Raw genomic sequence first — 21,735 nt, forward strand, 5'->3', positions numbered from 1 at the left:
CAGGGACTGAACCTTCAACCTCTGAATAATTATTTTGGTGCACTACAAACCGAGATAAAAGTATTGCAAACGGGTTTTGCTGAAACCCGCAAAATGGCGGAAGGGTTAAGATAGAGAAAGATGACATCCACTTATTTGTAGCACAAAGCCAGAAGTAAATCCGTACGGATTTCTCGAAAAGAAAAGCTCGATTGCCAAAAAATTTGTCCTTATGCATGGTTCAAATTTGGGACCGATGCCTTTCCGAGGCGGTCGCCATACCGGCCGAGCTAAGCAGGAAGCTAGTAAGTTTCCTGCTCGCTTCTTGGTTAGCTCAATTGGCACAGTGATTGCCCCCAGAAAGGAGTCGTCCCCGGGTTCGAACTCCAGATCGGGACGACTTTTTCACCAACTAGAAAGCTTTTTTTTCTTTTTCGAGAAATCCACACAGACTTCCTTATGGCTTCGTGCTACAAACGGGCGGTCGTCTACTTTCCCTTTCTTAAACCGAGATGGAGCACTGTAGCTTCCATTTACTGAGCTCCCCACTAGCTCAGCCATTTTCGTATACAGGAAGGAGACTTGTACGGCAGAGCAAATTCTCCTTAAAATTGGTCTCAACAGACGTTAAAACACAAGGCTCCTTAAATCACATCTACTCGTTTGTTCACCTTCGAATACTTTGGGAAGCAACTCGGAGATGCAGGCTTCATACACCTCCAGCTGGCTTGACTGCTCCCCAAAAACATAGTCATACGTAAAGGTCTTGTCACCACCAAGGACAATGCACTGCTGGCCTGGAATTGTCCTCGTGCAAGTTTGGCAGCCTTCAATGAGCTCTTTGGAAACAAGCGGCCGGCTGCGCACTGCGAGGCGTACTGGAATAACCTTGCCAGACTCCATGGCCCTGGAGATCTGGGAAGATTGAGGCACAGATTACGGCTGCGTTACCACTGCTAAAAAGAGAAATTGAATGAGCAACTCCTTAGATAACATGCAACAGAACATGTGGCAACAGAATAAACTATGACTGAAGAGAAACAAACAAAAGAAACAGTGCATAAAATTAATTGAAGTAGCTAGTACAAATCTTGGAGTGCTTTCTGGAATGACGAGATTAGCGGTGTGGGTGGTTGCGGCTGGAAGTTAATATCTGGGGTTTAACGTCCCCAAACCACAACATCATTATGAGAGACACCGTGGCACAAGGCTGCGGAAATTTCGACTACCTGGGGTCTTTGAATGTCCACCTAAATCCACGTATACAAGCTTAAAACATTTTTGCCTTCATTGAAAATGCAGCTGGGATTCGATCCTGCGGCCTTCGGGTTAGCGGTCGAGCGCAATAACCATTAGGCCACCGCGGCGGGGCGATGCTGGAAGTGTGTAGAATGCACATTACAATGTTTCTATAAAAAAAACATATCTCTCACTCGTTTTTAACAAGGTAAGTGAAAACCGAGGGCAACAACATGTTCTCTGCTGTGCACAGCACCAAAGAAACGTATTAACATCGCATATTAACATACGTATTAACATCACGTACTAACATTTAAGTAGAGACATCATAATGTAAGCAAAAGTGAGTAGATTACATGAGCATTGAAGTAATATGAAGTTTGAGCATTGCAAGAGTGTCAGCACCAAGGAAAAAAAAAGAAAGCAGCAGAAAAACGAAAAGTTGCAACAGCAGAATAAAGAGCTGAGCAAGGTACACCTTCTATAGCACTTCAAATGCTGCGAAGCGTTTTCTCACCTGTTTAAATATGCGTACAATGATATTGTACACGGCCTGGTGGCGTTGTGCACAGCCGATACCCCGAACTCTGCAACGTCCTGTACTTTGCTACATCACATCAATTAATATGTAGCGAGAGAGGAAGACGAGACGGCGGCCAACGTGGTCGTGTCTTCTCTCGCCACTTTAGTCCACGCCTGAAGCGGAGCCGCGGCGGCTGCCAGCGTCCGACACGACAGGTGCTGTTGTTGTTGTTGTTCTCCTATTGTTAGTGGCGCATACCCACTGTGGGGGATTGGCCAAGAATCGAGTGGCTTTAAAATTTACTGTTCAGATTTAGAATGATGGAGGTATAACAGAAAGATTACCGATAGCCTATAGGCGAGTGTGGTGCTTAATGTAATGCATACAAATATTTACATAAACAAATTTATTCTTAGAATAGAGCATTAGTCTGATTTTATACGTATATAATTACGCGAACATGTTAAGATAATGAAACTGGTTAATTAGTCAACCTATTAGTTTCATCAATATAGTCCCGGACGGCCGCGCATACTGTGCCAATACAGAAACCAGAAATGGAAGCTCCAAAAGACAAAATGACAGGCAGAGATAAGTCCATACCAATGCCACGCAAAGGTATTTCTAATAGGGTTTTTCGTAATGTGTTAAACCGCCTGCAGGTCAAAAAGAAATGGTCTATTGTTTCCAGTTCATCACAGAATGCACACAGTGGCGAAGGTGCCTGAGCAGACCTGTGTTTATAGAAATTTAGATTTGGTACCCGGCAACGCAGCCTTGTGATAGCTACTTCTTGTTTTCGAGTGCGGCAAAAGTCTCTTCGCCAGGGATATAATAAATGGCGATATTCTGTAGAGTTTGTTAGTGCTGAACCTTTAAAGACTTGCAGAAGCGTACGTCTGCGGAATCGAGCAGCAGTCACATAAGCGGATGATGGACAGAGCGGTAGAATTGGTTCGCTGATTGACGACTTAGCTAAGGAATCTGCTATTTCATTAAGAAACAAACCTTTATGTCCAGGCACCCAAACTAATCACACTTTTCTTAAATGCGCAGGTACTAGTGCACGGAACGCCTTTGTTACGTGATTATCAGCACCAACAGAAAGTGCCGCACAAAGAGATAGGGAATCTGTTATTATGACAGCTGATGTAATTGCTGTATCTAACTTGCGTAAGGCGAGCACTACTGCCAGAAACTCAGCCACAAAAACGGGTATGAAATCGGGTAGTCGAAGGGAATAAATTCAATTTAAAATCGGGCTGAAAATACCAACCCCTGACTTTTCGTCGTATTGCGATGCGTCTGTAGCAATAATAACATTCGTTGTAATACGGCGGAGGTGATCTTGGAGTAAACCATCCAAAATATTATGGGGAAGTAATTTGGCATTATTAGGAAAAATGTCGTCGAATTGAATTTCCACCGGGGCTGAATTATAACGACTCGGTATGATGTCGCATATACGTACGTTTAGAGGCTCCAGTAAATTTTGTACAAATATAATTTGTGGCGTGTGAAATCGCGGCCATCTAGCAGCAAAAAATGATTCCGGGGTGGAAATAAACGCTGTTTCTGAATGTCGTAATGGTGATTCATAAATTCTTAAGAATGTCTGAACAGTCAGAAGGCGAATTCGACAAGAAAGCGGAGGGACCCTCGATTCGAGATATAACATATTGTTGGCGACTGTTTTTGGAAGGCCAAGGCATAAGCGCAAAGCTTCTCTTTCCAGAAGAATTACCCCCGAATGCAGAGATGTTACTTGGCTCGCGACTTCAACTTAACTTGAGCAAGTCGGTGCGAAGCAAGCAGCGGACTTCAAAACGCCCAAGTCAGCCTTCGCGTTTCATAGATGCTCAGGCTGTCTTGCTTGGTCAAGTCAAGAACGAGCTTCAAAGCAGAAACACGCTGCTCGCCTGCTAACGAGGGTAATAACGAAGTGTTTCGCGTAAGGCACGCATTACACAAAAAAAGACCATACGTTTTAAAATAACTATAAAAACGAAGGGCCACAAGCATATTCTTGCCATTTTACGGCTAACGAGCGGCACGTGGTGCCTGCCACCACAGCGATGCGCAGTGTTGCTTCTGTAAAGCGTTCGTTGCCCGCTGGTTTTAGTGGCCACCCAAATGCGGTGCGTTTCTCCACGGTTGCTTGTTTGGAGGAGAAACAAGCATCGCGTTGGGTTCTTTCGTCGTTTTTTTTTTTTTCTTAATCGAACGCCATGGCATGTATTTGTGCTGACCTGGCTCACGATGTGACGCGATTTTCACGGTATTTGCCTCTGTTCCCCGGTGTGCATGCCTGTAATGGGCTAGGTCGCAGTTATTATGAAAAAAAAAAAACAAGTTCTGGGAACAAATGTGATTCGTATCCTTTTGTTGAGCTTGGTAAACAAGAGAAAAAGCGGGGGTCAGGACATTGCCCTCAGCAGAATTCTGTCTCGCGGGGTGCAGCAATGTATCGCTGCATGATGGTGACGCGGATTAAAAAACGCGTGATAGGGGCACCTCTTTTTTTGTGTGTGTGTAATTTTACGTAGCGTTGTGCTACAAGCGATGCCTTTCTGAGCGAGAAACAGCGCCCTAGACGGGACGAAAGGATAGACGAGGCACACGGACACAGCACCGAGTCAATTTTTTTTTTACCGAAAGAGACGGAAAGTGTCGTCGTGTTATAGAAAAACAGAAATAGCCTTTGCGGTTACGGAACACTTCGGCGTTGTCGACACCGGGGCTATTAATACGCATGTGTGTGTAGTCGACACAACCTGTAACGCAAGGGAACTCAGCCACTTCATAACAGTCCGCCGGCTGCGGAAAGCGCACCAGCATCGCGTGCAGGTGCTTTGCGATGAGTAGCGTAACTTTTCCGACTGCACTGCACACTGTCGACTACGGAATGCGGACGAAATTTCCGGTGACTGGCTGGAATGTGCCAGCGCTGTAAAACCTGAAAGCCATCAGAAGCTGTAACACTGGATGCACGGGCTGTCTTCGGTTGTCCCCACTTTCACGGAGCGGCAACATAACGAGCAGCTGCCCCACGGCGTTCTTCATGAATCTGTACCTAGCGTGGAATTGTTGCTCGTCGTACAACTCCATCGGATTTCCTCGGTCACGTAAAGCGGTTCCAAGAATCTTCGGCAGGCAGTGCGCCTCAAAAAATGCTACGCTTATGGCGAGGCAAGCAAACTCAAAAGCGGCCACCTTTCACGCGACGTCCATTCGAGAGGTGGCCATGTTGGAATAACGCGTGAAGTCGCTTTCAAGCAAGCCCCGCAGCTGACTTGAAACTTGTCCTGACTTCGACCGAGCCAAGTCGCCTTCAAGTCACCCGCAAGTTCGAGAACGATTTATGGCGACCGGCAAGACGGTCTTGAGTCAAGAACGAGTCAAGTACGAGTCAAGTAACATCTCTGCATTCGGGGGTTAGAGGCCGCAACTTGTAAGCTGGAACTCCAGAGAAAAGCACACAACCAAATTTTAAAATGGGACGAACATACATGCGATATATCATTAATAATGTGTCTCTCCTCATACCTATGCGGTAGTTACTTAGCTTACGTAATATGCCAATGGCCCGCACACCTTTTCCGGCGATATATTCGATATGAGACCGCCAGTTAAGCGATGTGTGATAAATTACTCCAAGGTATTTAACAGATTCCACCTGTGGTATATCCTCATGATGGTAAGACAGAGAGATGTTCACAGGGTATTGCAGCGGGAAAACAAGGAGGGCACATTTACTCGGATTAAGTAAAAAGCTGTTGCCATCGAGCCAGCTCTCCAATATATTAAGGTAAGTCTGCAGCCGTTCATATAAGGTCTGAATGTTATCTGCCATTGCAAAAAATGCGATATCGTCTGCATAAACATAAGTTGTTATATCCTGTTTACGTGGGATGGTGCTCATTAGTAAATTAAATAGCACCGGGGAAAGCACCGAGCCTTGCGGTACTCCCCTCGTTTGGGTATGAGTAGATGATGAAAACCCATCTTTAAAACAATAAAATTTCCTGTCTGCGAGAAAATTGTGAACCCACGCTACTATGTATGATGGAAAATCAAGGTATTCTAATCGATCTATCAAAATACAGTGCTCCACGGTATCATATGCTTTAGCGATGTCTAACGTAACTAAAGCAGCATATTTTTTATGTAGCCGAGCTAATTGAAGCCTACTTTCTAAGTCAACGTGGGCATCCCAAATTGAACAACCAGCCCTGAACCCAATTTGACAGGGACTTAGAATAGACCTCATGGTAATAAGTTCATTAATTCGTATATATATGATTCTCTCAACCAATTTCACTAAGTTTGATGTCAGTGCGATCGGCCTTATGTTATCCAACGTGTATGCATCATTTTCATTTTTTAGCAACAATACAATTTTGGCAAGTTTCCATTCTGGAGGTATCCATGCATTCCTCAAAGAGTAATTCACTAGTTCTAGCAAAAGATTAGGCGATTCCTGGAGTAAACATTTCAACATAGATTTCGTAATCCCATCTGGTCCGGGAGCCGTCCTCGGTAAGCATAATACTGTCTGATTCAATTCAGCTAACGAAACTTCTGGAAATTCATACAAGTTTACCAGAACGGACTGAATAGCCGAAAAATTCGCAGTGAAGCGGCGTTCTAAACCTTGCGCTATGTCTTCTAGAGAGGTGTCCATTTCTACCGGCGTCAAGACACATGACTGCAACGTTAAAGGTGCTGGTAGTACTTTTCTTGTCCGAAGATAAGCGAAGAAAGCACGCTTATTCTTTGATTTAGAAAGATAATCAAAATGTCTACTCTCGTATTCTTCTTTCGCACGGTTCACTGTACGCTTAAATACGCCAGCAAGGAATTGATAGTCTTTCCAGTTTGTTGGGCTCTGATTAAGAAGAAGTTTTTTCCAAGCGGCTTTTCGTCTTCTATAATCGCGCGTACACTCATCGTTCCACCAACGAGAGGAGGATCGTTTATTGGATGGAATAGAAAATTCAGAATTTCTTCTAGATCCCTCCAGCATTGAACCTATCGTAGATGCAATCTCCTTAGTACTGGCATTTCCAAGCTTGGAAATGGCAGAACGGAGGCAGGCTTGAAATTTGCTTTGGTTGATGTATGTGCGTTTTGGCTGATCTAAAGTTATTGTTGGACAAGTAATGTCAAAAACTACAGGAAGATGGTCACTGTTAGTTGCCGAATCCAGAACAGCCCATGACAAAATCTTGATTGCATTGGAGCAAAATGTTAAATCCAATACTGAGCTAGTTTGACCTCGGACAAATGTTACATGACCTTTATTCAGACAGGAGAGGTTGTGATCAATAGTCCATTCCCACAGTCGCCTACCACAAGAATCTGTCCTTATACCCCAAGACAAATGGTGTGAATTAAAGTCTCCTGTGAGTACAATTTCCTTTCTACATGCTACCAAAACGCTGTCAAGATAACGCGTGCTTTGCACACCGGAGGGGAAGTAACAATTTACGATTGAAAAAGGGTGGTATCCGGGGAGACACAAGTCTAATGCTAATAATTTGCAATTGAAGTCTAACATTCTGAAAGAAATTTTCGCTTTATGGCATAATTTACTTGATACAAGGATCATTAAACCACAACCACGTGATGGGCGATCTAATCGAAAAGAACGAAAACCTGCAAGATGGAAATTTTTATCTGGTGTAAGCCAAGTTTCTTGGAGAATTATAATATCAAGATTAAAATTATTGCAAAAGTAATGTAAGTCGGTTGAGGCTGAGAATATAGAACGGCAGTTCCACTGCAGTACCCTCAACTGACCTATGGTGTTGAGCGCACCGCAGAGGCGCATGTCGCGCCCTTGTTAGCAACTTCACGCGAAATAGCTGATTCATTCCGTTTAGATTTGGACTTGAGATCGGTGAAGATAGGGGATCTGGTACGTTTATTAGTTCGTATATCGAGTTCCATATCTGTATCAGTACTTGTACTCGGCCGAGGCGAATGTCGGTCCAAGTGCACCTGTGTTCCTGGCTGCTTAGCCTTGCCTGCAGATGCAGAAAGTTCGTCCATCACTACATTGCGTAGCTGTGTGGCGTCACTAGTAATGTGTAATACTGCAGGTTCTGTACTAGTCTGTACTGTTTGTCCAATCTGGCTTGAAAGAATTTGCACTAAACAGTCGGAAAGGTTAGATATTAGTTTATCCATTGCCTTACTCACTGCCTTTTCCACAGCAGTTTCAATAGCCTGCGATAGGGTTGAGTCCATACTGGAAGTGCAGCGCGCTGTTATACCAGAGTATCCAAAAGCCCTGTCTCTAACTATGTCAATGGCTTCCCTTCGAGAACAGCGGCGGCGGTCAATAACTTCTAGGATTTGAACCTCCCGGGAACGAGCGGAACAGTCAGAGTTGTCGGCGCAGTGACTGCCCCCACAGAGACAACACTTTTCCACTGTTGCAGTACAATTGCTTGAAGGATGACTCTCTCCACAGGTGCGACAACGAACGTTAAATTTACATCCTCCCGCACTGTGGCCGAATCTCCAGCAGTTCTTGCACTGAATCGGACGAGAAGCGAGGGGTTCTACTCGGAAGATCAGTGGCCATAATTTTATTTCTGACGGGCATTTTGTGCCCACAAATGTCGCGATAACAGATTCGGTTGGTACCCTCTGGTTATCGACTAGGCGATTACACCGGTAAATTGAAATTACGCCTGCTCCAGAGAGCCTGTCTAGTGTCTCAGCTGGACTCAGCTTGGAGTCGACTCCCCGTACAAGGCCTTTGGTACATGCAAGGTGAGGCGGAATAAAAGCACTCACCGGGGTAGCAGCAAAGGAGGTGCATTTGAGAAGATCCTGCACGCAGGTCTGATCTGGCGACCTACACACGATACCTCCTCGCCCAAATGGGCGCACATCTGTGATGGTCTGGAAATGATTTGAAGTTGTCTTGAGTTCCTTTTGAACCACCTGAGGGTTTGAAAGTCTGATGAAGCCTCCATTTGTAGGTACCAGTGCTACGAGAATGCTGTCGATACCACTGCGGAAAAAGGAGTCTAGCGGTAATTCATTAGACGGCAAGGACGCTGACCAGGCGGATCGCGCCTGGCCAGGAGAAGTAGTAGACATGAGCACTAGAGATATGGTTAGACTCAGAAACAAACTATAGAGTCGGACTCTAAGACAGAAATTTAAAACCACTCAATCCTCAGCCAAGAACACCCCAGTAGGTTGAGCGCGGCACCAGCTACTGCAGGAACGGTCGTGGTTCCAGATGCGAACAAGGGAGCTGCTTCTTAATACTCTCGAATGCCAGAGATCCCGGGCAGATCACGAGCTACGAACAAGCTACCGACAAGCTCTCGTTGGAACTACAACGACAGGTGCCCTAGCTTGTTCTAATCCTCGCCCAGCTTGAGCTGATGCTAGCTCGAGCTGCGCGAGAGGCGCGGCGCGGTGATCAAGAAATGATGATGGTGATGATGGCACCACAAATATAATCCACAGTTAATTTTCCTGCATGCACTCCAACTGAGTTAGCCTGTATCAGCATATGGAGGGTTGGTGTCCCCCCTCGGGCAGCAAACGAACACAACTGTTCAAACGGCAATGGACAGATTGTGAAAACTTTTCATGTTTGGATTAGCAAACAAGGTGCTTTTGATTGATTGTGGGGTTTAACGTCCCAAAACCACTATACGATTATGAGAGACGCCGTAGTGGAGGGCTCCGGAAATTTTGACCACCTGGGGTTCTTTAACGTGCACCCAAATCTGAGCACACGGGCCTACAACAACATTTACGCCTCCATCGGCAATGCAGCCGCCGCAGCCGAGATTCGATCCCGCGACCTGCGGGTCAGCAGCCGAGCACCTTAGCCGCTAGACCACCGCGGCGAGCAAACAAGGTGCTGCCTCTTTGCATTGGTAAATGGAGAGGCTGTGCAAGGAGTAACCCATTTAGCCATGTTTGCCTGGCATATGAAATGTCAATCTCAACGCGGGCGATGGAAATCTAAAACGCGGTGCTCATAACAAGGGCGGAGGCTCAACGCAACAAAGCAGAAGCATAGGCAGAAGGTTTTTTTTTTTTTGCGGGCGGCCAGACCTTGATCTGGAGGGGGGCATGGAGGGAAACGGTCATTTTGCGCTACGTATGCCATGGCGAAAAAAAAAAAACTTACGGGAGGGGGGGACGACTGCCAACGAGCATACTATCCCAGCGTTACAACCTTGGGAAACAGTTCGCAAATGCAACGCGCCCGAACCGAACGCTTCTTAACTTGTTGCCGCTTAAGACCGCTTAAGACAGCAAATAATTCAGCAGGCGAGCGCACATAAACGGTGCTTCCATTTTTCTGACGCTCCTTTTCTGAAGCTTTTAACAAGGAGCGGGGGCCCTAGCTCGCGCATCGTGAAGAGCATTGAAGGAGCAAGGGGATAAGTAGGTATGTCAAATTACAGGGCAAAGGCCTACAGCAGCACACTTTGTGCCTGAAACATTAGGCATACGGCGCAAAACGGAATGGAAAAGAGCGAAGGAAGTACGAATACCGTAACGGGCTTCGTACCAATCTTACCTGTATTTGTGTGGGTCCGTAGGCTCACCGCCAGCGAAGAAGTCTTCAGCTGAAACACTTCATCACTCGACAGTTGAAGGACCCGATATCTTGTTCGCGGAGCAAGTCAACACGCAAGGCTGCGACGTGAACAGTGAACTTATTGAGCTGCCGGAACTGAACATCTACACAGATCACCTAACATCTACGATATATAAGCGCATTGCACGCCCCTGGCGATCCTCTTTTTCGAATTTCCAACCGCATCGTTGTTGTTGTTGTTGTTGTTGTTGTTTTCCTATTGTTAGTGGCGCATACCTACTGTGGGGGATTGACCAAGAATCGAGTGGTTTCAACATTTACTGTTCATATTTGGAATGATGGAGGTTTAACAGAAAGATTACCGATAGCCTAGGAAAGTGTGGTGCTAAATGTAATGCATAAAATATTTACATAAACGAATTTATTCTCAGAATAGAGCAATAATCAGATTTTATACGTGTATAGTTATGTGAACCTGTTAGGATAATGAAACTGGTTAATTAGTCAACCTATTTGTTTCATCAATATTAGAGAAACCAGAAATGGAAGCTCCAAAAGACAAAATGACAGGCAGAGATAAGTCCATACCAATACCACGTAAAGGTATTTCTAATAGGGTTTTCCGTAATGTGTTAAACCGCCTGCAGGTCAAAAAGAAATGGTCTATTGTTTCCAGTTCATCACAGAACGCACACAGTGGCGAAGGTGCCTGAGCGGATCTGTGTTTATAGAAATTTAGATTTGGTACTCGGCAACGCAGCCTTGTGATAGCTACTTCTTGTTCTCGAGTGCGGCAAAAGTGTCTTCGCCAGGGATATAATAAATGGCGATAATCTGTAGAGTTAACCGCACCGCCCACCACCCCTCAAGAGTTCAGACGCTTCCCATTGGCTGGCGAACAGTTAAATTGAGCGCTTGATCTTGAGCCGCAATATAGTACTTTTTGCAATGACACGCTTATTTTTTTTTTCAAAAATGAAAAAAAAAAACAATTGAACGGATTCTTGTGTCATTATGTTATTATTAAATTGGCGGCGTCTGCTGCCACCGGGTGGCACGAACCTTTTTGTCACAGAGCACGAACCTTTTTGTCACAGAGTTATTGTCACAGAGCAAGCCTACTTGCGATGGTCATATAAAAGTGTCTGCCATTGCCATGCACAACCAATCCAGCAACAGACAAAACAATTGGTCTGTTGGCTCGACTAATGATTTGATACATGTGAATTCGACATTGCCCTTATGTACAACACTGCAGTTAAATGGCGATTATTTTTAGTCATATTAAAATTCCAACGTACACTCAACATGATCACCAACGGCGATTTTTAGTTTGGATTTACCATGGTGACAGACGATCGTGATGCATCTTGTCAAAAAGGCACCAACACAAAAAGTTTGAGTCATTTTTTTGCATCAATTGAAAAGGCAAGCCCTCAAAAGCTTAGAAAATGCATTGGGAAGTGAGAGTTCAGTCGAAAAAAAGCAATAATGCAATTATTGATGCCAAAGAAAACATAGGAAATGTTATTACTAGCAATTGTAAACGCAAATAAAAAAAGTGACGAAAAGATAATTTTCTGCTGGCAGGGACTGAACCTTCAACCTCTGAATAATTATTTTGGTGCCCTACAAACCGAGATAAAAGTATTGCAAACGGGTTTTGCTGAAACCCGCAAAGTGGCGGAAGGGTTAACATAGAGAAAGATGACATCCACTTATTTGTAGCACAAAGCCAGAAGTAAATCCGTACGGATTTCTCGAAAAGAAAAGCTCGATTGCCAAAAAATTTGTCCTGATGCATGGTTCAAATTTGAGACCAATGCCTTAACGAGGCGGTCGCCCTACCGAACGAGCTAAGCAGGAAGCTAGTAAGTTTCCTGCTCGCTTCTTGGTTAGCTCAATTGGCACAGCGATTCCCCCAGAAAGGAGTCGTCCCCGGGTTCGAACTCCAGATCGGGACGACTTTTTCACCAACTAGAAAGCTTTTTTTTCTTTTTCGAGAAATCCACACAGACTTCCTTATGGCTTCGTGCTACAAACGGGCGGTCGTCTACTTTCCCTTTCTTAAACCGAGATGAAGCACTGTAGCTTCCATTTACTGAGCTCCCGACTAGCTCAGCCATTTTCGTATAGAGGAAGGAGACTTGTACGGCAGAGCAAACTCTCCTTAAAATTGGTCTCAACAGACGTTAAAACACAAGGCTGCTTAAATCACATCTACTCGTTTGTTCACCTTCGAATACTTTGGGAAGCAACTCGGAGATGCAGGCTTCATACACCTCCAGCTGGCTTGACAGCTCCCCAAAAACATAGTCATACGTAAAGGTCTTGTCACCACCAAGGACAATGCACTGCTGGCCTGGAATTGTCCTCGTGCAAGTTTGGCAGCCTTGAATGAGCTCTTTGGAAACAAGCGGCCGGCTGCGCACTTCGACGCTTACTGGAATAACCTTGCCAGACCACATGGCCCTGGAGATCTGGGAAGATTGAGGCACAGATTACGGCTGCGTTACCACTGCTAAAAAGAAAAATTGAAAGAGCACATCCTTAGATAACATGGAACAGAACATGTGGCAACAGAATAAACTATGACTGAAGGGAAACAAACAAAAAAAACAGTTCATAAAATTAATTGAAGTAGCTAGTACAAATCGTGGAGTGCTTTTTGGAATGACGAGATTAGCGGTGTGGGTGGTTGAGGCTGGAAGATACTATCTGGGGTTTAACGTCCCCAAATCACAACATCATTATGAGAGACACTGTGGCGCAAGGCTGCGGAAATTTCGACTACCTGGGGTTTTTGAATGTCCACCTAAATCCACGTATACAAGCTTAAAACATTTTTGCCTTCATTGAAAATGCAGCTGGGATTCGATCCTGCGGCCTTCGGGTTAGCGGTCGAGCGAAACAACCATTAGGCCACCGCGGCGGGGCGATGCTGGAAGTGTGTAGAATGCACATTACAATGTTTCTATAAAAAAACATATCTCTCACTCGTTTCTAACAAGGTAAGTGAAAAACGAGGGCAACAACATGTTCTCTGTGGTGCACAGCACCAAAGAAACGTATTAACATCGCATATTAACATACGTATTAACATCACGTACTAACATTTCAGTAGAGACATCATAATGCAAGCAAGAGGGAGTAGATTACATGAGCATTGAAGTAATATGAGGTTTGAGCATTGCAAGAGTGTCAGCACCAAGGAAAAAAAAAAGAAAGCAGCAGAAAAACGAAAAGTTGCAACAGCAGAATGAAGAACTGAGCACGGTACACCTTCTATAGCACTTCAATGCTGCGAAGCGTTTTCTCACCTGTTTAAATATTGGTAAAATGATATTGTACACGGCCTGATGGCGTTGTGCACAGCCGATACCCCGAACTCTGCAACGTCCTGTACTTTCCTACATCACATTAATTATTATGTAGCGAGAGAGGAAGACGAGACGGCGGCCAACGTGGTCGTGTCTTCTCACGCCACTTTAGTCCACGCCTGAAGCGGAGCCGCGGCGGCTGCCAGCGTCCGACACGACAGGTGCCCTAGCTTGTTCTAATCCTCGCGCAGCTCGAGCTGATGCTAGCTCGAGCTGCGCGAGAGGCGCGGCGCGGTGATCAAGAAATGATGATGGTGATGATGGCACCACAAATATAATCCACAGTTATTTTTCCTGCATGCACTCCAACTGAGTTAGCCTGTATCAGCATATGGAGGGTTGGTGTCCCCCCTCGGGAAGCAAACGAACACAACTGTTCAAACGGCAATGGACAGATTGTGAAAACTTTTCATGTTTCGATTAGCAAACAAGGTGCTTTTGATTGATTGTGGGGTTTAACGTCCCAAAACCACTATACGATTATGAGAGACGCCGTAGTGGAGGGCTCCGGAAATTTGACCACCTGGCGTTCTTTACCGTGCACCCAAATCTGAGCACACGGGCCTACAACAACATTTCCGCTTCCATCGGCAATGCAGCCGCCGCAGCCGAGATTCGATCCCGCGACCTGCGGGTCAGCAGCCGAGTACCTTAGCCACTAGACCACCGCGGCGAGCAAACAAGGTGCTGCCTCTTCGCATTGGTAAATGGAGAGGCTGTGCAAGGAGTAACCCATTTAGCCATGTTTGCCTGGCATATGAAATGTCAATCTCAACGCGGGCGATGGAAATCTAAAACGCGGTGCTCATAACAAGGGCAGAGGCTCAACGCAACAAGCAGAAGCATAGGCAGAAGGGTTTTTTTTTTTTTTTGCGGGCGGCCAGACCTTGATCTGAAGGGGGGCAGGGAGGGAAACGGTCATTTTGCGCTACGTATGCCATGGCGAAAAAAAAAAAAACTTACGGGAGTGGGGGACGACTGCCAACGAGCATACTATCCCAGCGTTACAACCTTGGGAAACAGTTCGCAAATGCAACGCGCCCGAACCGAACGCTTCTTAACTTGTTGCCGCTTAAGACCGCTTAAGAGAGCAAATAACTCAGCAGGCGAGCGCACATAAACGGTGCTTCCATTTTTCTGACGCTCCTTTTCTGAAGCTTTTAACAAGGAGCGGGGGCCCTAGCTCGCGCATCGTGAAGAGCATTGAAGGAGCAAGGGGATAATTAGGTATGTCAAATTACAGGGCAAAGGCCTACAGCAGCACACTTTGTGCCTGAAACATTAGGCATACGGCGCAAAACGGAATGGAAAAGAGCGAAGGAAGTACGAATACCGTAACGGGCTTCGTACCAATCTTACCTGTATTTGTGTGGGTCCGTAGGCTCACCGCCAGCGAAGAAGTCTTCAGCTGAAACACTTCATCACTCGACAGTTGAAGGACCCGATATCTTGTTCGCGGAGCAAGTCAACACGCAAGGCTGCGGCGTGAACAGTGAACCTATTGAGCTGCCGGAACTGAACATCTACACAGATCACCTAACATCTACGATATATAAGCGCATTGCACGCCCCTGGCGATCCTCTTTTTCGAATTTCCAACCGCACCGTTGTTGTTGTTGTTGTTGTTGTTGTTGTTGTTGTTGTTGTTGTTGTTGTTGTTGTTGTTGTTGTTGTTGTTGTTGTTGTTGTTGTTGTTGTTGTTGTTTTCCTATTGTTAGTGGCGCATACCTACTGTGGGGGATTGACCAAGAATCGAGTGGTTTCAACATTTACTGTTCATATTTGGAATGATGGAGGTTTAACAGAAAGATTACCGATAGTTTAGGAAAGTGTGGTGCTAAATGTAATGCATAAAATATTTACATTGTGAAGAAGAAAGAGCGTCGTTGGCAAGCAACATCGCCACCGCTTGGGTACTGGGTGCTGGGCTTGGCTCGCTCGGCTCGTGCTGATCATCGCCGCCATCTGCTTGACCGTTGCTCTTGCACGATCGTGTTTCTTCGTCGGACCACCGTCGCAACAGTCGTCAATAAACACTTTTTCAATTGGTGGAAGGTGCTGACATTCCCCGTCGCCTGAACCTGGGTGCTGCCATTCGCCGTCGCCTGAACCTGGAGCTGCGCAACCGAACGCTACCTCCCATCATGGCTACCAACAACGCGCAACCTGGCTCTTCCACTCCATCCCCCAGCAACCCCGGCGTTCTTCGATTGCGAGAGCCTAAGGTCTTTAGCGGAGCTGATGAGACCGACGTGGAAGACTGGTTCGCTAACTATGAACTGGTGAGCGCTAACAACAAGTGGGATGACGCGGACAAATTGACTTACGTCATCTTTTACCTCACTGACGTGGCCGAAATGTGGTATAACAACCACAAAAACGACATCACGACGTGGTCCATCTTTAAAACCTTGTTTGCTGACGTTTTTGGCCGACCCGCAGTCCGCAAGTCCAGAGCCGAACAACGCTTGCGGACTCGCGCACAAAAGCCAACAGAATCTTTCACCAGCTACATCGAAGGCATTATTGGTCTTTGCAACCGTGTCAACACCACCATGCCCGAGTCGGAGAAGATTCAACACATCCTCAAAGGGATAAATGACGGTGCATATCAGCTGCTCCTTGCCCGTAATCCTGCCACCGTTGCGGAACTTGTCACTTTGTGTCAAAGTTTCGACGAGTTGAGCAAGCAGCGCGCCCTGACTCGCCCATTTTCCTCACACGCCGACTCACTCTCCAGTCTCACTTCTGTTCCCGACCACTCACCAACCCTGCAAGAGATTAAAGACTTTGTGCGTGAAGAAGTAGCTCGGCAACTGTCGTTGATTCCCTTCACGCAGCAGCCGCCGTCCTCTCGTCTGCCCTCACCACTCCGCGACGTTATTGCAGAAGAGGTAGCTCAGGCTGTTCCCGTCGCTGCCCACCAGCAGCCTGTGGCCATGCCTGTTGCCCATGCGCCGGCTATGCAGCCCGTGGCCGCGCCCCTTACGTATGCCCAGGTGGTACGTAGCAGACCCCGCCAGCAGCATTTGCCACCCATGTCTTCAGTCGCTCCCCACTCCGCCCCATTTTCGACACCTTGGGCCGCACCACGAGTCAGCAATTCCTGGCGCACTTCTGACAATCGCCCGATCTGCTACGCCTGCGGTACTCCAGGACACGTGGCACGATATTGTCGCCGTCGCTTCCAACCACTCCGCGACGCTACTCGGCCGTTACCGTATGACCCACAGCCCATGCACATACCTGCTCCCTATCCCTCACCGCAGTATGGATGCACTAACTTTCCTGAGTCTCGGTCACACCAGCCTCAAACTCACTCTCCCCGCTCCCCATCTCCTCGCAGGCGATCACTGTCCCCAATGCGTCCTAGACCCGCTTCCTCCAACCGGGAAAACTGAACGCCGCAGTTCCAGAGGCAAGAACTGCGCCGTCGTCGAAATGCTCAAGTCCTCGCACTTCACCAGCTAACGTCGTCGCTATATCTGTCGATGGTGTTTCTACCTTTGCCCTCGTCGACACAGGTGCTGCCGTTTCTGTTATAGCCGCCCAGCTCTGCCGCTCCCTACGCAAAGTGACCACGCCGCTCTCTGGACTATCGCTTCGTACAGCTAGCGCACAACAAGTTCGACCTCTTGGCACCTGTACGACCCGCATATTCATCCAAGGCTCTATGTACGTTGTTGAGTTCATCGTCCTTTCGGTGTGCTCGCATGACGTTATCCTCGGGTGGGACTTTCTGTCAAATCATCATGCCATCATCGACTGCGCACGCGCTGAAGTTCAATTTTCGCACCTGTGTGACGAACCTTTGCACGAAACCCTTGGGCGGTCGCCAAAACTTGTCGTGCGTGAGGACACTGAAATTCCGCCAGCCTCTCTTGCCGTTGTCCCGGTTTGCTGCGATGACTATAACGATGCTACAGTAATGTTTACACCTTCCGACATTTTCATGAGCCGCAGAGCCGTTTCCTTGCCTTTCGCTACACTCGACGTCACTGCGGGCCGAAGCAATATTTTCGTCCACAACCCCCTTTCTGCACCGCTTACGCTACTTGCCGGCGAATGTCTCAGTCGAGTGGAGTACCTCGATTCCTGTTTATTCCTCAACATGCCAGACGAATCGTGCAGTAGCGCCTCGACCGAACTTCATGCCCTTTCCCCACTGGAGTGCTCATCGAGTGACACCTTCTCGAGTTCCATCGCCGACACCTTAAGTGCCCATGAACGCGCCGAGCTTCTTAATCTTCTCCAGCACTTCGCGAATTCATTCGACGTTTCTCAGCCGCAATTGGGTCGGACTTCCGCAGTGCACCACTACATTGACACTGGTTCGCACCAGCCATTGCGTCAAAGACCGTACCGTGTCTCTGCTGCAGAACGTCACGTCATCAACGACCAGGTCGAAGAGATGCTACGCCGTCGCGTTATTCGACCATCGCACAGTCCTTGGGCATCTCCTGTCGTTCTAGTTCGAAAAAAAGATGGATCGATTCGATTTTGCGTCGACTACCGGCGATTAAACAAGGCGACGCGGAAAGACGTCTATCCATTACCGCGCATAGACGACGCCCTTGACAGCCTACAAGGAGCCGAATTCTTCTCCTCCTTAGACTTACGATCTGGATACTGGCAGGTTCCTATGGCAGAAGCTGATCGCCAGAAAACTGCGTTCATTACACCAGATGGCCTGTACGAATTTAAAGTTATGCCATTTGGTCTTTGTAATGCTCCTGCCACGTTTGAACGGCTCATGGACAACACACTGCGTGGACTGAAGTGGTCTGTGTGTCTATGCAACCTGGACGACATTGTCGTTTTCTCTCCCGATTTTCCTACGCATCTGCTTCGGCTCCAACTGGTTCTGACGTGTTTAACCAACGCTGGGCTCCAACTGAACCTTAAAAAGTGCCGCTTCGCCGCGCGAGAGCTGTCCATCTTAGGGCACATCGTGTCCAAGCATGGTGTTCGACCCGACCCTGCAAAACTGCGAGCAGTCGCTGAGTTCCCGAAACCTACTACACTGAAAGAGTTACGCAGTTTTGTCGGACTATGTTCGTACTTCCGGCGCTTCGTGCGAAATTTTGCATCGATCATGTCACCACTGACCAACCTCCTACGCGGTGATGCAGACCTTTCATCCTGGTCTTCTGACTGCGACGTCGCGTTTGCCACGCTCCGTAGTCTGCTAACATCTCCTCCAATTCTTCGGCATTTCGACCCAACAGCTGCAACGGAAGTTCACACAGACGCTAGTGGGGTTGGTCTAGGCGCCGTCCTCGCCCAACGCATGCCGGGCTACTCCGAATACGTCGTCGCTTATGCGAGTCGCACACTTACTAAAGCTGAGGCCAATTACAGCGTCACTGAAAAAGAGTGCTTGGCGCTAGTCTGGGCGCTTCGCAAGTTCCGCCCTTATTTGTACGGTCGCCCATTCGACCTGGTAACGGACCACCATGCACTTTGTTGGCTCGCCACATTGAAAGACCCTTCTGGCCGCCTAGCTCGGTGGGCACTGCAAATCCAGGAGTACGACATTCGTGTCATCTATCGCAGCGGACGCAAGCATTCTGACGCCGACGCCCTGTCGCGTTCGCCTTTACCTCCCGACTCGGCCTGCGGAACCACTGGTATCTCCATCGCATCTCTCGACCTCGACTCCTTTACCAGTGAACAACACAAGGACCCGTGGATCGCTTCTCTTTTTAACTGCCTTTCTGGATCGTCAACCACTGCGGTACCACGATCTCTCCGACGTCAAGCTGCTCATTTCGCCATTCGTGATCGGCTACTACACCGACGCAACTACGCCCCCGAAGGTCGTAAGTGGCTCTTGGTTGTCCCGCGCAGCTTGCGATCACAAATCTGCGCCTCCTTTCACGACGATCCCCAATGTGGTCATGCCGGAGTTTTCAAAACTTACGAACGCATTCGCCATCGCTTCTACTGGCGCGGAATGTATAATTTCGTTCGAAAATTCGTTATGGGCTGTCCTGACTGTCAACGGCGCAAATCACCGCCTTTCCACTCGTCCGGTGCGCTTCAACCGCTTCCGTGCCCTGCCAAACCTTTCGATCGGATCGGAATTGATCTCTGTGGCCCTCTACCGACAACATCAGATGAAAATCGGTGGATTATAGTCGCTGTGGACCATTTAACACGCTACGCTGAGACCGCCGCCCTTCCAAGTGCCACTGCGCGGGACGTAGCATCCTTCATCCTTCATCGCTTCATATTACGACATGGTGCACCTCGAGAACTACTAAGCGATCGAGGTCGAGCCTTCCTATCAGAAGTCGTCACGTCTCTGCTTTCTGAATGTCATGTTGTTCATCGCAAGACCACGGCATACCACCCGCAGACTAACGGGCTCACGGAAAGATTTAATCGCACCCTTGGCGATATGCTCGCCATGTATGTGACATCCGATCATACTAACTGGGATCGCATTCTTCCATTCATTACGTTCGCATATAACACCGCGGCACAGTCTACCACTGGATTTTCACCTTTCTTTCTTCTTTATGGACGCGAACCATCCCACACCATCGATACTCTCCTTCCATACCGTCCTGACGCATCCGAATGCCCATCTGTGTCCGAAGCTGCCCGAAATGCGGAAGAGTGCCGTGAACTCGCACGCACCTTTACGTCTCGAGAACAACAGCGCCAGAAAGAAAACAACGTCGACTCTTCACAAAGCCCCAGCTATTCCCCTTGATCACTTGTATGGCTGGCTGTTCCTTACCAAACTCCCGGCATTTCCTCAAAACTCGTTCCAAAGTACGAGGGCCCATACCGCGTTTTGCAGCAAACCTCGCCGGTGAATTTTCTCATCGAGCAACTTTCCCCATCTGACGACATGCGCCGACGTGGACGTGACATCGTCCACGTCGCCCGCCTTAAGCCATATTATAGCCCTCTGCCTCCAGACTCTTAGGTCGCCAGGATGGCTCTTTTTCGGCGGGGGCAAATTGTGAAGAAGAAAGAGCGTCGTTGGCAAGCAACATCGCCACCGCTTGGGTACTGGGTGCTGGGCTTGGCTCGCTCGGCTCGTGCTGATCATCGCCGCCATCTGCTTGACCGTTGCTCTTGCACGATCGTGTTTCTTCGTCGGACCACCGTCGCAACAGTCGTCAATAAACCCTTTTTCAACATAAACGAATTTATTCTCAGAATAGAGCAATAATCAGATTTTATATGTGTATAGTTATGTGAACCTGTTAGGATAATGAAACTGGTTAATTAGTCAACCTATTAGTTTCATCAATATAGTCGCGGACGGCCGCGTATACTGTCGCATTAGAGAAACCAGAAATGGAAGCTCCAAAAGACAAAATGACAGGCAGAGATAAGTCCATACCAATACCACGTAAAGGTATTTCTAATAGGGTTTTCCGTAATGTGTTAAACCGCCTGCAGGTCAAAAAGAAATGGTCTATTGTTTCCAGTTCTTCACAGAACGCACACAGTGGCGAAGGTGCCTGAGCGGATCTGTGTTTATAGAAATTTAGATTTGGTACTCGGCAACGCAGCCTTATGATAGCTACTTCTTGTTTTCGAGTGCGGCAAAAGTCTCTTCGCCAGGGATATAATAAATGGCGAAAATCTGTAGAGTTAACCGCACCCCCCACCGCCACTCAAGAGTTCAGACGCTTCCCATTGGCTGGCGAACAGTTAAATTGAGCGCTTGATCTTGAGCCGCAATATAGTACTTTTTGCAATGACATGCTTATTTTTTTCAAAAATGAAAAAAAAACAATTGAACGTATTCTTGTGTCATTATGTTATTATTAAATTGGCGGCGTCTGCTGCCACCGGGTGGCACGAACCTTTTTGTCACAGAGTTATTGTCACAGAGCAAGCCTAGTTGCGATGGTCATATAAAAGTGTCTGCCATTGCCATGCACAACCAATCCAGCAACAGACAAAACAATTGGTCTGTTGGCTCGACTAATGATTTGATAAATGTGAATTCGACATTGCCCTTATGTACAACACTGCAGTTAAATGGCGATTATTTTTAG

Source organism: Rhipicephalus microplus, chromosome X (assembly GCF_043290135.1).
Source record: "Rhipicephalus microplus isolate Deutch F79 chromosome X, USDA_Rmic, whole genome shotgun sequence".
Lineage (NCBI taxonomy): Eukaryota > Metazoa > Arthropoda > Arachnida > Ixodida > Ixodidae > Rhipicephalus > Rhipicephalus microplus.